A 15,904-nucleotide genomic window follows, 5' to 3' on the forward strand; every position below is an offset into this window, starting at 1 on the left:
CCTTGCCAACTTAAATGTGGTGAAGGTGACTTTCTGCTTTTCGACGTAGTTTAACACATCTAATATCTTCTCAATCTCCTAGATCAAATTCTCAATACGAACTGGATCTACACTGCCCACAAAAGGAGAGGGCTTTAATCTGGTGAACTTCTCAATGGAGCAACCCAACTCAGTTATAGGACGATCTTGCCCTCTATTCGTACGCACTACCTCAACCATAAGCTATTGTGCGAATTCATGTAACACACTAGTAGAGTTGTTACCAGCCTCGGGGCCGACACCCTCACTGCTACTGTCACCTATATTGGTAGTGATATCCCTAGATTCCATCTTGAAAACATTTACGAGAATCCATTAGAAGGTAATAGCCTAAGCATCAACAAACACTATCATACTATAGACTCAGTTCCCTTAAATCCACATCCTGAATATCGATGTACTCCATTAATTTAACATCATCATTGTAACTCAAGTTCTGCCTTTCCACTTGGAAACAGCACCATCAATAGATTGCCATGATTTTCTGAACCCTTCAAATGATCCAGAAAAACACGGAAGTCTGCCAATTGTTTTCGTCTCTAGGTATACAAAAAAAAACTCAAGGTCATATCCATGTCCTATACTCTGGTATATTCTAGACTATAACAACTAGCAACTTCTTAGTTTAGCACATATCCCTAACTAGGCAGCATGAATCAAATCATACTTCTGACTAGCTACGGGCTCTGATACCAACTGTAATGACCCAACCCTTTATACAAACCCAGGCATCACTTATTCATACATAATACCTATACTTGTTCAAGATATGAAAACAACCCGCCCTAAACAGGGACATATGGGTGTCAATCATACATATTTATGATGTAAAAGTTGCAGAAAAACATAAACATCCATTGGGATTTCTACTAGACTTATACCAGAGTTTACTAATACATCTACACTATTTCTCATAAAGTCATACATAGGATAAAATTTTTGTTATTACAATCCTCCAACAGGACTTTCATCTAGGTTTAATACAAGATTTAGATGCTTACGTAAGCTAACCAAAAACAATCACCCCAGTCCTTTTAGCTATTAGGACCGACGTATTGATGGACCTGAAAACAAAGGTTGTATGATAGGGTGAGACACCTCTCAGTAAAGAAGAAGGAGTTACAACAGTGTGTGACTGCATACATGCATATTTTCATTCAACATCTAGAATATAAGTCAAATATTTTCAATACAGTAATGCGTCAGGTATATCATTATTCATATTACAAAATTCCCACATCTATCTTTCAACCATTTAATGATTTATCAAATGACCAACAGTAAAATATCCCTATAACCAGTTTTACCCTGTGGCCCGGGTTGCGCACTGATACTCGTCCAATGCCCTGTTCGTGCAAGCATTGTCGAGTACCTACTTACGATCCGACTACCTCCATTGGCCCAATATCAGCCAATGGTTTCACCCTGCTAGCCGACCATCTTGGTACCCACATCGTTTAGTACATGTGGTTGCACGTGTGCATCTAGCTACGATATCACGTCGTATCATATAACAGTAGTTTATTTCAACCCTACAAAGAAAGTATTTTTCAACCCTCCCTGGACTCTCAAGTTGTGGTTCCGTGTATCATAAATTCAATTTATACAAATATGATAATCTGTGCCATTCCAATATTTTTCACAAATTCAAATAATAGCATTAGGTTCAAACCGGCGTCTTTCCACTCAGTTTACCCCTCTTTGTTTACTGATTCAACTCGGTGTATCACCGGCCTCCATTTATCACATTCTCAGTATAACAAATTTGGAACTTTGTTCCCATATTCTATATCAATAGTATAGAAAATTCCATCCATTTCCTTTTCAACATATATCACACAAATTTACTTCAAAAACCCGCTAAATGATAGAAATTCAATATACATAGTTTAACTGAATAAATAAAGGATTCGAGCCTCTTCTACTATAGTATAAACACAAATAAACAATATTTGTAAAATTTGGAGATCACACATCGAAATCCTCGTTTTACCCAAAATCATAAAATCGTCAAACCAGCATTTCTACTCGGTAGAATTTCACAAATAAGCAGTTAAATCATACATAATAACATAAACTAACTTTTTAGCAGTTTAGTTTTCCAAAATAGCTATTGTAATCAAATTCCCTTACCTTATACTCAAAATGAAATTTCGTATGAAAACGGTCCAAATCGACAACCCGAGATCTCGAAAACCTAAAACCACAAAACATAACCTTACTATGTTTTCTACTGCTATCCAAATATTCAATCAAAATTAGGATCAGATTCCTACCTCGATTCTTAGGAAAGACACAAAAATCTCCGAAACGACGATCTGATCCGCTAAAATTGTAGAGTTTCCTCTTCTCATCCACGCAGTACCCTCCATTTTTGGAAACGGATGACGAACGGCGAAGGATCTTAGAGAGAGAGAGAGAGAGAGAGAGAATAAGAGAATAAGAGAATTTATAGAATAAAACCTAACTTAACCCTTAAGTAATCTAAATAAATATCTCCTACAAGATATTTATATATAAATATCTCAAAATATCTCTTTTCAAAATATCTTCTCTAAAATATCTCTTTATTTATTTATTTTATGTTTATTTATTATTTATTATTATTTATTTTTTTAATTTTATTTATCTATTTATTTTTTCTTGGGGTCGGGTTAATACAACATATGTCATATGATATAATTCGAAGCTCAAATATAACCTACACAGACCTTAGGATTCATGCATTTCATGAAAGATACATTTGCATTAGTTCTATGTTGAAAAAATTTTTATAGGCAAAATTTTAGAGGCCTCGTCTATGAACCCCATGGCTTCGTTGATGAATGCATGATGGCCACATGGTGATGAACAGTTTTCTCTCAGGGACAAAAAAATACCGATAGCCCAAAAAATTCAGACAGTGCCCTCGTCGATGAACTCAAGATCTTGTCAATGAACGAGTGTTGTATACTCGTTGACGAACGTACCCATTCGTCGACGAAAGTTGCGACGCTGAATGGCATCTTAGCGAGGATACGTATAGAATTTACTTAATCTAAATGATCTAATGGCCAGAACTTAATCTATGGCTGAGAACAATTATAAAAATAATCTCTAAACTATAGACGAACACTTTTTGCATATTATTGAGAGCCTTGAACTTTTTGCCTGCATTCTGAGAGCCTTGAATCATATTGCTAAGAATCTTTGCTTGCATTCCAAAGAATACACATTTATTGGACATTCTCATCATCAAGATTCTAGCGAATACATGCACAACTTCTGCTAATCTAGGTTTGATCTTGAGGTTTGGAAAAATCTTTCATTGAGCATTCAATCTGTTATTAAATGGTATTCTTCTTCATTAGTTGTTTATATAAAAATACTCTTGGGAGCAAGAAACCTATTTTCCCATATTTATTGATTTGAAAAAAAATCTTTTGGGAATAGCACTCTAAAGATTGAATCCTTGTAATATTCAAAGTTACATCTTTATACAAAGAGTTTTATATTATTGGTGCAAAAAGTACTAGAAAAACTATAGTTTTTAAATCTTTGTAATATCCAAAAGCATGTCTTTATTCAAAGGTTTAATCTACAAGTTATTTGATAGCAAAAACTTAGATCTGCATATTATTCAAGACTATTTTTTTTAATGATCTTATTTGTTATTCTTGCATAAAGTGAGTTGAAATCAAAACCTACGATCTCCAAAGTTTTTCTTTTTAAGAAATTATTTTTGGGAGATATTGATTAAAAAAATAAATTTGGGAAGCATCACATTACTCATATAAAGATCTTTTCATTACATACATATTGAGCTTCATGTTCTATCATATGAGTATGTACTAGAATTTCTATTGTACTCATTAGATTGGTTAGAAGCATTTTGAGTTGTGTAGAAATTGTAATCTTTATATTGTATTCACGGTTCAAGCTATGAATAGGAGTTGAGGAGGAAGTTATGCCTCTTGTAAGCAGCAGATTGAAAGGGATGCTCTATCCCAGTTAAAGGAGCGGATTTTTTAGTCGAATCCTTGAGTGGGTTGCTTAAGGCGAGGACGTAAGCTGGGGTAGGCCAAACCTCATAAAAATCAAGTTTGCATCTGTCTTACCCTTACCTCTATTTAATTTCCACGTAATCTTATTTGTGTGAATATTGTAAATTTTTTAAATATAAAATAGGTCCTCAAAGTAATTGGGTAAATTAGGTTGATTGATAAAATCACTCATTAGGTTGATTAATTGAAAAACATTGAGCAAGTTATAAGTAACTTGCAAGTTTGTAATTGACTATTTTCAAAATTAGAACTTGAAAGACTTAGTTTTTAAAATACCCAATTCACACCCTCCCTCTTGGGAAAACACTGGAATTCACAGTATTAGTATTATTCTACTGCCTTTTTCTACACGAAAACGTTTGGACTCTATGAAACCATGTACCCATTTAACATATTCTGCAAAAAAACCTACCCTGAGCCTTCATCCAACTCTTATCCATGTTTATTAATCACCCTATAACATGTTCAAGTAGTTGGTTTTGATTATTCCCTCAAAATGTTTGTGAGGCATGCATTGTGAATCCTAAAATCAACCATCTTCTATCTAAAAGGTTTGGATCCAATCCTATACTATACAATGTTAGTAAGTTGAACTAAAGGATCCAAAATACACTAAAACTACATTGGTTGATGGAATGTGGGTAATTAAAATATCACTAATGGTCTCATCGAATGTGATGAGTGTAGAGCCCCAAAGAATTTTTCTAAATTAAGTGTAAAACAAGAGGGGAGAAAATAAGCTTTCTAAGGTTGTTTAGTAGGCCTCATCGACGAGGCCAGGTCATTCATCTATGAGGAGCCTTCTAGGGCACGTCAACGAGGACACGTGTCTCATTGATAAGAAATTACCGAGACGGTGCGTAGTGACCCAAAAAATTATAATAATTAAATGATAATAGAGGGGGAGGAAATATAAATAGGAAAGGAAAGAGGTAGTAGACCTCGTCGACGAAGTTACACTTGGCCTCATCGACGAGGGTACGTTTCTTCGACAAGAAAATACTGAGAGAGGTTTTGGGAGATTCTGAATATTGTCAATGAGGAGAGAGTTCATCGACAAGTTGTCTTCATAACCTCGTCAACGAGGTGACGTGGCTCGTCGATGAAGGCTAGTGTATAAATAGTGTTAAACGCGATTTTTTAGCTTAATCTGGCCGCAGAAACTCTCTCTCTCTCTCTCTCTCTCTCTCTCTCTCTCTCACTCCCTTCGATTTCTCTCACTTCTCTCTAGCTTTCTAGGTTTGTTCTTTGCCAGATCGATGATCTGAAGCCACCACGACACTCCTAGGAGAGTTCTCTTCAAATCTGTTGGAGTGGATCATCGATGGGGTTAAGTTGGAAACCATCCCAAATCTAAGGTAAGACTTTCTATTCAGTATTTGGTTTCTTGATAGTTGTAGGAAGTGTAGTACGCATAGAAATATTGAACTTTAGTTCTGGGAAATATCATTTTCTAAGTGTTGAGCGGGGAATCCTACGGGTGCAGGAGTGTTTGTCTTAGGGGCTTTTCAGGGATCAGATAAAGGGATAAACTAAGCTAGTTATTTTATGAAAAAGTATGTATGTTATTACAGCATCTAATTTCAGAAAAACAAATATATATTTATATATGTTTTATGTTTGGGAAATATTGCTAAAAATGATGGTATGTTAAATATACGAAAAACCTATTTCGTGTGGCATAAGTAGAATTTACAATAAAATACTATTTTTTGGAAATATGATAATGATATGGATATGATTTACCGACATATAAGCCGTGCTATGGATATGATTTGTCGACGTACGGGCCGTGCTATGGATATGATTTTTCGGCGTATGGCCCGTGCTATGGATATGATGTGCCGGTGTACGGGCCAAGCTATGGTAAAATATGAAATATCAGCGTAGGGGTCGATGATTTTTATGATATATATATATATATATATATGTAATATGATGTGATGATATTGATTTGGCAATCAAAAGTATGAAATATCCATATATCACAGTTTGGTTATATACTATATGTTATCAGAACCTAGTACACTTGGTCTAGGCTAGCACTTGCACGGTACCAATGCTATGTGTTCATGATTTATCATAATATTTGTGTTAACACTGTTGTACAGAGTAGCGTGAGGTTGGATAGTCGATGTGATTTTAAAAAGTGTGAGCGCCCCTGGTGTACGGACGTGGTCTGGCAAACCCATCGGACTTACAGACTGTACTTTTGACTTGACAATGGTCGGCCAACCATTGTCTGGTCCCGCTGTCGGGCCACACAACCCAGTCATTTGGGGGTAATACATGACAACAGTTAGCTAACCTACCAGGGTGGTTTTCGTATTATATTTATATGAGATGAATTATGCTATGAGAATCCTGTATGTTCTGCTATGCTTTGATTATACATGTTTTCCCAGAAATAATTGCATACAATTTTACTGGTTATGCTTTTATATATGATTATTATGTATATCACAGAAATACTCATGTTACCACACACTAGTATTAGTTTACTAACCTTACTGAGAGGTGTCTCACCCTGAATTCCATGAAATTTTCAGGAGCGCCTGATAGGAGAGCGGATAAAGCTCTGCTGAGGTAGTACAGCTAGTTTGCCCTTCCAATAGGGTAAGTGTTGTGATAGGGTCTATGGTATTTTGTGGGAATGACCCTAGGACTCCTTTTGGGTTGTAAATATAATTACAGTGGATGTAGTAACTCTGGTATTGTGATGTATGGTATAGTGAAGTGTTTATGATTTATGTTTCCTACTGCATAAGCTTCCGTGATGTGTTTCTGATGTATCCCCATTACCCACTGGTGTTGGTTGATTATGATTTGCAGAATTTATTATTATTATTTTTATTGTATTATGGAAAAAAAAAGTATATATGAAAATTAAGCAGGTCGTTACAGGGTGCCTAAAGGAGTCTGAAATTCATCGACAAGGGTTTTGTGCTCATTGACGAATATTCCTACTGGCCTCGTCGACAAGGCGTTGTGGCTCGTCGACAAGTGCCATGTGGACAGTACTTTATATATGGCCCCAAACTTAATTCCTGCGCATAATTCACTCATGCCACAGTGTTTCTCTCTCTAAAACTCAAGTTCTCTATCTTCTCTTTAGAAATCCAGACTCATTTTACGTCGGTTCGTTGATCTGAAGCTGCCACGTTACTCCTAGGAAGATTCTCTATAAATTTGTTGGAGTGATTCATAGGTTAGGACAACTTGGGCATCATCCCAAAATTTGGGTAAGTTAGTTAATCTCAGTTTTATTAGGTATTTGGTGTTTCTGAACTAAGGAGAATATGTTAGGTAAGATAATACCAAAGTTTGTTAGGGGAAAATGTCAATTTCAGGGTACCGTGCTGGGAAAACTGCAGGTGTAGGATTGGGTGTTTTGTGGGCTTCTTCGTAAGCCAGGTAAAGGCATAAACTAAGTTAGAATTTTTCATGAAATTATTTATTATTCTACAGCATTTAATTTCAGATAAATATGTATATTATAGAATTATGCTTGGACAATACTGTTATAAGCAAGGATATGATTTAAACGTGTTTTATCAGAAATTATGATTTTAAAACAGATTTTACATTCAGAATGTTACCCATTTCTGTGTGGCATGAGTTTAAATTTCCATGTAGTTATGTATATTAGAATAATATGTTTTTCCCAGATCAAGCATGATATGATAGTTTTCAGGGAAATTATAAAATAATACAAGAACCATGATTTTATGAATATAATGTTAAACAATACAGAGAAATCATGTTCAATATATTATGTTATGTCGGCATAGATGTTGTGATTCATATTGGCGCAGATGTCATAATCATGTATGATGAAAATTCATGAAATGTTATCATGTCAGATATTATTATGAAATACGAAGCAGTTATGTTCAGTATATGAAAAATATTATATGTTATCAAAACCCGGATGGTATGGTTTAGTTTAGTTTTCAGGAGTACGGTACCATAGCTATATGTTTAGAATTAAGATAGTGCTACCACACGACCAGTAGTGTGGGAGACGGTAGTCGATGTGGCTTTAGTGTAGAGTGGAGTTGTTCCTTTGGCAGTCCAGGACCAGGAGGGGCAGACCCATCGTACTTATAGACTTATGTTTGATCTAGCATGGTCGCCCAGCCATTGCAAGGTCCCGCTTTTGAGCTGCACAACCTAGTCATCTGGGGGTAAGACATGACATCAACTAGTTATCCATCCTGGATGTTATTTCAGTATTGTACAGTTATATAAGATTTTTCATGTATAGAAATTTAGTATGCCTTATTATGATATGAAAAATCATGTTTTACTCAATTTTTCTATAAACAGATTTTACCAAATATGCTTATTATACTATTTATATGTATAACACGAAAATACTCATGATGCCACACTTTGATGATAGTTTATTTCCCTTACTGAGAGGTGTCTCACCCCAGCATTTCAAACATTTCAGGAAATGCGGGTAGAGGAGCTGATAGAGCTTCGTGACAATAGAGTCGGACCAAACTACCTTGTGAGAAGTGTGAGTTGTTGAGCTAGGGTTAGATTTATTTTTGGGAAGTGACCCTAGGTTACTTTTTGGTCTTTTGGTGGATGATTGTATATATAACAGATATAGTAGGACTCTGGTATTGTGGTTGGTTGGATGACATATTTGTAATTTACGTTTCCTGCTGCTTAGGTATTAGAGTTCTATGACAGGTTTATCCCTAGTGCCCATGGGTCCAAGTTGATTATGATTACATCAATTTAGTAAGTGTTAGAGTTACCATGAGTATTTATTATGGAAAAAATAATATATGGTAAAATAGGCAGGTCGTTACAGTTTGGTATCACAGCCTAGCTTGCTAGGTTCTGTAGACTTTAAAGTGTAGCGGAAACAGTACCAAAGTATAGGAAAAGGATTTGAGGTTTTTGTTCTACAGTTTTGAGGCAGGATTTCTATTATGGTTTTTGTGCCTTTCCTAGGATGACGATTTCAGAAAAGTCATAGTAAACTATTGCCAAGTTGTGTTTCTAAAGTGTAGGACTAAATCTTGAATTAAGATAGGGATGTCAAGATAGGGGGATAATATGAATTTTGGGTTTGATACGTAAATTATAAGGACAGGGTTTCTAAGCCATGTTTTTGTCTTTTCAGGATGGACCCTAGAGGTAGTACTACTCATGCGAGTGGTAGTGATGGAGCTGGACCTTCGGGTGCAAGTGGAGGTGATCAAGACGTCGTATTATGTAGTGTAGCTCAGCAGGTGATAGCTGAGATTGCACGGAGCTCCAGAGAATAGGGAGGCTCATCTATAGTCCATGGGTGCATGATAGAGAAGTTCACTAAAATGAATCCTCTAACTTTTTCAGTAGGAGTTGATCCTGCAGTCATTGAGAATTGGATGCAGGAAACAAAGAAGGTTTTGGCAGTGCTACAGTTCACTGAAAAGTAGAGGGTTTTGTACGCCACTTATAAACTGATAAGGGAGGCTGAAAGATAGTGGACTGCGGTAAAATTATTGGAGAATCAGAGGGTGGTGCCTATAGAAATGACTTGGTGCCATTTTAAGGATTTTTTCTTCGACAGATACTTCCTAGCCACTATCAGGGAGGCCAAAGTGGAGGAGTTCCTGAATCTGAAGCAGGGACAGCAGTGAGTCCAGCAGTACACAGTGAGGTTTATTGAGTTGTCTCGCTTCGCCCCTTTTATCATACCCAACAAAGCAAAGAAGGCAAGATAGTTTTAAAGGGGTTTGATATGTGAGATCTAAAGGCAAGTTATGGTGTTGAAAATACAGGACTTTACTGAGTTAGTTGATAGAGTAGCTTTGGCTGAGGCCGGTGAGTGGATGGGTGTAGAGGAGCATGGATAGAAGAAGAGATCAACACCTTCAAGCTTCCAATAGGACTTTGGTCGGGGTCAGTGGAGGAGAGGAAACTACGACAGAGGTCAAAGGTAAGAGGCTGGGGGCCATGAGGTTCAGGGTGTGTAGACCTACCCTTTATGTCAGATATATGGGAAGAGGCATCTGGGGGAGTGCCGAGCAGAGAGAGGTGTATGTTATCATAATGGAGGATTGGGGCCTTTAAAACAAGTTTTTCCTACACCATCTAGTACCGCTCCTGCTCCCACGCAATTCAGGGAAGGTTATCAGGCGCCTCGTGGTTGTCAGCAGAGGAATGTAGCCCCAGTGAGGGTTTATGCTTTAACGCCAGGAGACGCTCTAACTGCCATAGATGTTGTGACAGGTACCCTTATTGTTTTATCATGCCCTGCTATTGTTTTATTTTATTCAGGTGCTACTCATTCTTTTATGTCTGCGAATTTCATTAAATTGTCTAGAAGCGAGACCCAGTCATTAGATGCAGAATTGTCAGTAGCTTCACCGGCTAGCTCAGTGGTAAAGTGTAGGGTGCTCAGGGGCTATCAAGTAGAAATTTAGGGGAGAGTACTACCTGCTGATCTAATTGTACTTGACATGCATAGGTTCGATGTAATACTGGGTATGGATTGGTTAGTAGCTAACTATGCTAATATTGACTGTCATCTGAAAGAGGTGATTTTCAAACCACCAGGAAAGCAAGAATTCAAGTTTGTGGGATTGCAAGTGTGTTCCCCACCTCAGTTAGTGTCTTCTATGCAAGCGAGAAGGCTACTCCTGGATGGATGTCAGGGATTTATGGCTTTTGTAAAGGAGGTGTCAGAAAATGAATTGAAGCTTGGTAGCACACCAGTGGTTAAGGAGTTTCCAGATGTTTTCCCAGAAGAATTGTCAGGGTTGCCTCTTGACGGCAAGGTATATTTAACTATCGATTTATTTCCTGGGACGAAACCAATCTCTAAAGCTCCTTACCAGTTGGCTCCAGTAGAATTGGGGCAATTAAAGAACCAACTTCAAGATTTATTGAAAAAAGGGTTTATTAAACCTAGTGTATCGCCTTGGAGAGCTCCTATGTTATTCGTGAAAAAGAAAGATGGGTCTATGAGGATGTGCATAGATTACAAGGAAAAAAACAAAGTGACAATTAAGAACAAATATCATCTATCCCGTATAGATGATTTATTTTATCAGCTCCTGGGTACACAGGTTTATTCCAAGATTGACCCTAAATCTGATTATCACCGGATGAAAGTTAAAGCAAAAGACGTCTCAAAGACAGCTTTCAAGACCAGGTATGGGCCTTATGAATTCCTTGTTATGTCTTTTGGTTTAACGAATGCCCCTGTAGTATTCATGGATTTGATTAATAGAATCTTTCACCAGTATTTAGACTAGTTTTTTGTGGTTTTCATTGATGATATACTAGTCTACTCAAGGAGTTTTGAGGAGCATGAGGCATACTTACGGCTGGTACTTCAGACGCTCAGAGAAAATAGATTGTACGCCAAGTTCAGTAACTGTGAATTTTGGTTAGCGAAAGTGGCATTTCTGGGGCATATTATATCAGGGGATGGAATTTCGATGGATCGCAGCAAGATTGAAACATTAGTGAATTGGGCCCGACCAAAGAACGTTTAGGAAATCAGGAGTTTCTTGGGGCTGGCAGGTTATTACCATCGATTTTTTGAGGGATTCTCGGCATTATTAGGGCCTCTGATGCGTCTAACCAGGAAGAATGTCAAGTTTGAATGAGACGACAGTTGTGAGCAGAGCTTCTAGGAATTGAAGCAGAGGCTTGTCACTACACCAGTGTTGATAATTCCATGAGGGGGTGATGGTTATGTTATCTACAGCAATGCATCCTTGAAAGGGCTTGGATGTGTATTGATGCAGTAAGGTAGGATAGTAGCATATGCTTCCTAGAAATTGAAAGAATAAGAAAAGAATTATCTCACTCACGATCTAGAATTGGTTTCAGTGGTTCGGGCATTGAAAATATGGAGACATTACCCGTTCGGGGAGAGATGTGAAATATTTTCTAACCATAAGAGTTTAAAGTACTTTTTCTTAGCGAAGGAGTTGAATATGCGGCAAAAAAGATGGTTAGAGCTCATCAAGGATTATGACTGCACTATCATCTACCATCGAAGTAACGCAAATGTGGTGGCTGATGCACTAAGCCGTAAATCAGGGGGTGCAACACAATTAACAATAGTAATTCAGCAACCGATTCAGTTGGACTTGGAGAGGCTCGTTGCGGAATTAGTGTAAAGTGATCACCAGTTGCCAACCTAGTGATGCAGCCTACGCTATATGAAAAGATTAAAGTAGCCCAGAAGAATGACGTGGAGTTGGTGGAGTTGATCGAGAAGGTGCAAGACAGACAAGGGGAGGAGTTCGGTATTTTAGATGATGGAGCTCTACTATTCTATACCAGATTATGTGTGCTTATAGATGCTGATATCAGAAGGAAGAATTTAGAGGAGGCTCACAAGTCCCTATATACAGTACATTCCATTAGCACTAAAATGTATCGAGATCTTGGGGAGTCTTTTTGGTGGAATGGCATGAAGAGGGAGATTGCTAAGTTTATGCAACAGTGCCTGACGTGCCAACAGGTTAAAGCCGAGCACCAAAGACCAATGAATCAATTGCAGCCGATTTATATCCTAGAGTGGAAATGGGATCATATTTCAATGGATTTTGTGACGGGTGTACCTCCGGCGCGATAGGGAAAAAACGATATATAGGTGGTTGTAGATTGTTTGACGAAGACCGCTCACTTTATCCCTATTAAAGTCAGCTACTCCATGGATAAACTGGAAAAGATATATATTCAGGAGATCGTGCGATCACATAAAGTGCCAGTGTCTATTGTATTAGACCAAGACCCAGGATTCACGTCACGGCTTTGGAGGAGCATGCAGGAGGCTCTGGGGTCTCATTTATCTTTCGGCATGGCGTTTCATCCCCAAATGGACAGGCAGACTGAGAGGAAGATTCAAATATTATAGAATATCTTTCAACCATGTGTGCTGGATTTTGGGGGTAGTTGGACTCAGTTTATGCCATTGGTAGAGTTTGCATATAATAACAATTATCAGGCCAGCATCGGCATGGCACCTTACGAGGCACTTTATGGTAGGATATGTCATTCTCCTCTTTACTAGGATGAGATTGGTGAGAGGCAAGTTTTGGGACCAAAAATTGTGCAGCAGACGTACGATAAAGTTCGACTCATCAAAGAAAGAATCAGTGCAGCTCAGAGTCAGGAGAAATGCTACGCCAATATGCGCCACTAGGAACTAGCATTTGAAATAGGAGACCATGTGCTTTTGAATATAGCACCACTGAAGGGAGTTATGAGATTTGCGAGGAAGGGTAAGTTGAGCCCTAATTTTATTGGCCCTTTTGAGATTCTTGAAAAAGTAGGGTCAATTGCCTACCGGCTGGCTTTACCACCATCTTTATTTAGAATTCACGACGTATTTCATGTTTCCATGTTAAGGAAATATGTCCCAAATCCCTCCTATGTCATCAATTATGCCGAGTTAGAACTCAGTGAAACTTTGACTTATGTGGAAACTCTAGTGCAGATTCTGGACAAGAGGGAACATGAATTGACTAGTAAGAGGATTCCATTTGTAAAAGTCCTACGGAGGAATCACGCAGTGGAAGAAGCTTCTTAGGAGCTTGAGGAAGAGATACGAAAAAAATACCCGCATCTGTTCAGCGGGGAATAGCAGTAATCAGGAAGAGATACAAGTAGATATGTAATGTTTCTTTTATGTAGGTTAGTTAGTACATGTAATAATTTTCAGTTGGTAGGTAGTGTTTTGGTTTTAGAAGAATTTTATTTTATGTATTTGTAATCTCCCAAAACCCTGAATCTAACCATAGTATTCCTCCGCCACAAGTGAGGGTAAGTAATAAAATAAGTAGCCCATTTTTCTTTAAGGGATGGTGTTCAATACCGATAGTAAATTTCGAGGATGAAATTTTTATATAGAGGGGAGAATGTAGAGACTCGAAGAATTTTTTTGAATTAAGTATTAAAAGAGAGGGGAGAATATAAGTTTTCTAAGGGTGTTCAGCAGGCCTTGTTGACGAGGCCTGGTCATTCGTCAACGAGGAGCCTTCTGGGGCATGTCGAGAGGGACACGCGTCTTGTCGATAAGAAATTACCGAGATGGTGCATGAAGGAGTCTGAAATTCATTGATGAGGGTTTCGTGCTCATCGAAGATCTTCTTACTCGCCTTGTTAACGAGGCGTCGTGGCTCATTAACGAGTGCAACGTGGACAGCACTCTAGATATAGCCCCAAACTCAATTCCCGCACACAATTCTTACATGCCATAGTGTTTCTCTCTCTAGAACTCGAATTCTCTGTCTTCCCTCTAGAAGTTCGGCCTCATGTTATGCCGGTTCGTCAATCTGAAGCCGCCACGTTACTCGTGGGAAGATTCTTTATAAATCTGCTGGAGTGATTTGTTGGTTAGGCCAACTTGGGCATCATCCCAAAATTTGGGTAAGTTAGTTAATCTTAGTTTTATTGGGTATTTAGTATTTCTAGACTGGGGAGAATATGTTAGGTAAGAATACTAAAGTTTGTTGGGGAAAAATGTTAATTTCAGGGTATTGTGCTAGGAACACTGTAGGTGTAGGATTAGGTGTTTTGTGGGCTTCTCAATAAGCCAAGTAAGGGGATAAACTAAGTCAGAATTTTTCATGAAATTATTTATTATTCTATAGCATTTAATTTTAGGAAAATATGTATATTATAGAATTATGCTTGGGAAATACTGCTATGAACAAGGATATGATTTAAACGTGTTTTATCATAAATTATGATTTTAGAACAGATTTTACATTTAAAATGTTACCCATTTTTGTGTGGCATGAATTTAAATTTCCATGTAATTATGTATATCAGAATAATATGTTTTTCCCATATCAAGCATGATATGATAGTTTTCAGGGCAATTATAAAACAATACTGGAACCATGATTTTATGAATATAATGTTAAATAGTACAGAGAAATCATGTTCAATATATTATGTTATGTCGACACAGATGTCGTGATTCATATTGGCGCAAATGCCATAATTATGTATGATAAGACAGAATTCATGAAATATTATCATGTTAGATATTATTATGAAATACGAAACAGTTATGTTCTATATATGAAACATATTATATGTTATCAGAACCCGGACGGTATGGTTTAGTTTAGTTTTCACAAGTATGATACCGTAGCTGTATGTTCAGAATTATAATAGCGCTACCACACAACCGGTAGTGTGGGAGATGGCAGTCAATATGGCTTCAGTGTGGAGTGGAGTTGTTCCCCTAGCAGTCTGGGACCAGAAGGGGCAGGCCCATTGTACTTACAGACTTATGTTTGATCAAGCATGGTCGACCAGCCATTGCTAGGTCCTGCCTTCGGCCTGCACAACCTAGTCATGTGGGGGTAAGATATGACATCAGCTAGTTATCCTTCCTGGGCGTTATTTTAGTATTGTAAAGTTATATAAGATGATTTTTCATGTATAGAAATTTAGTATGCCTTATTATGACATGAAAAATCATGTTTACTCAGTTTTGCTACGGACAAATTTTACCAAATATGCTTATTATACTATTTATATGTATAACACGAAAATACTCATGATGTCACACACTGATGTTAGTTTATTTCCCTTACTGAGAGGTGTCTCACCCCCAGCATTTCAAACATTTTAGGAAATGCGGGTAAAGGAGCAGATAAAGCTTCATGACAGTAGAGTCCGACCAAGCTACCCTATCAGAAGGGTGAGTTGTTGAGCTAGGGTTAGGTTTATTTTTGGGAAGTGACCCTACGTTACTTTTTGGTCTTTTGGTGGATGATTGTATATATAACAAATTTAGTAGGACTCTGGTACTGTGGTTGGTTGGATGACATGTTTGT

This window comes from Malania oleifera, chromosome 2 (genome assembly GCF_029873635.1).
Source record: "Malania oleifera isolate guangnan ecotype guangnan chromosome 2, ASM2987363v1, whole genome shotgun sequence".
NCBI lineage: Eukaryota > Viridiplantae > Streptophyta > Magnoliopsida > Santalales > Ximeniaceae > Malania > Malania oleifera.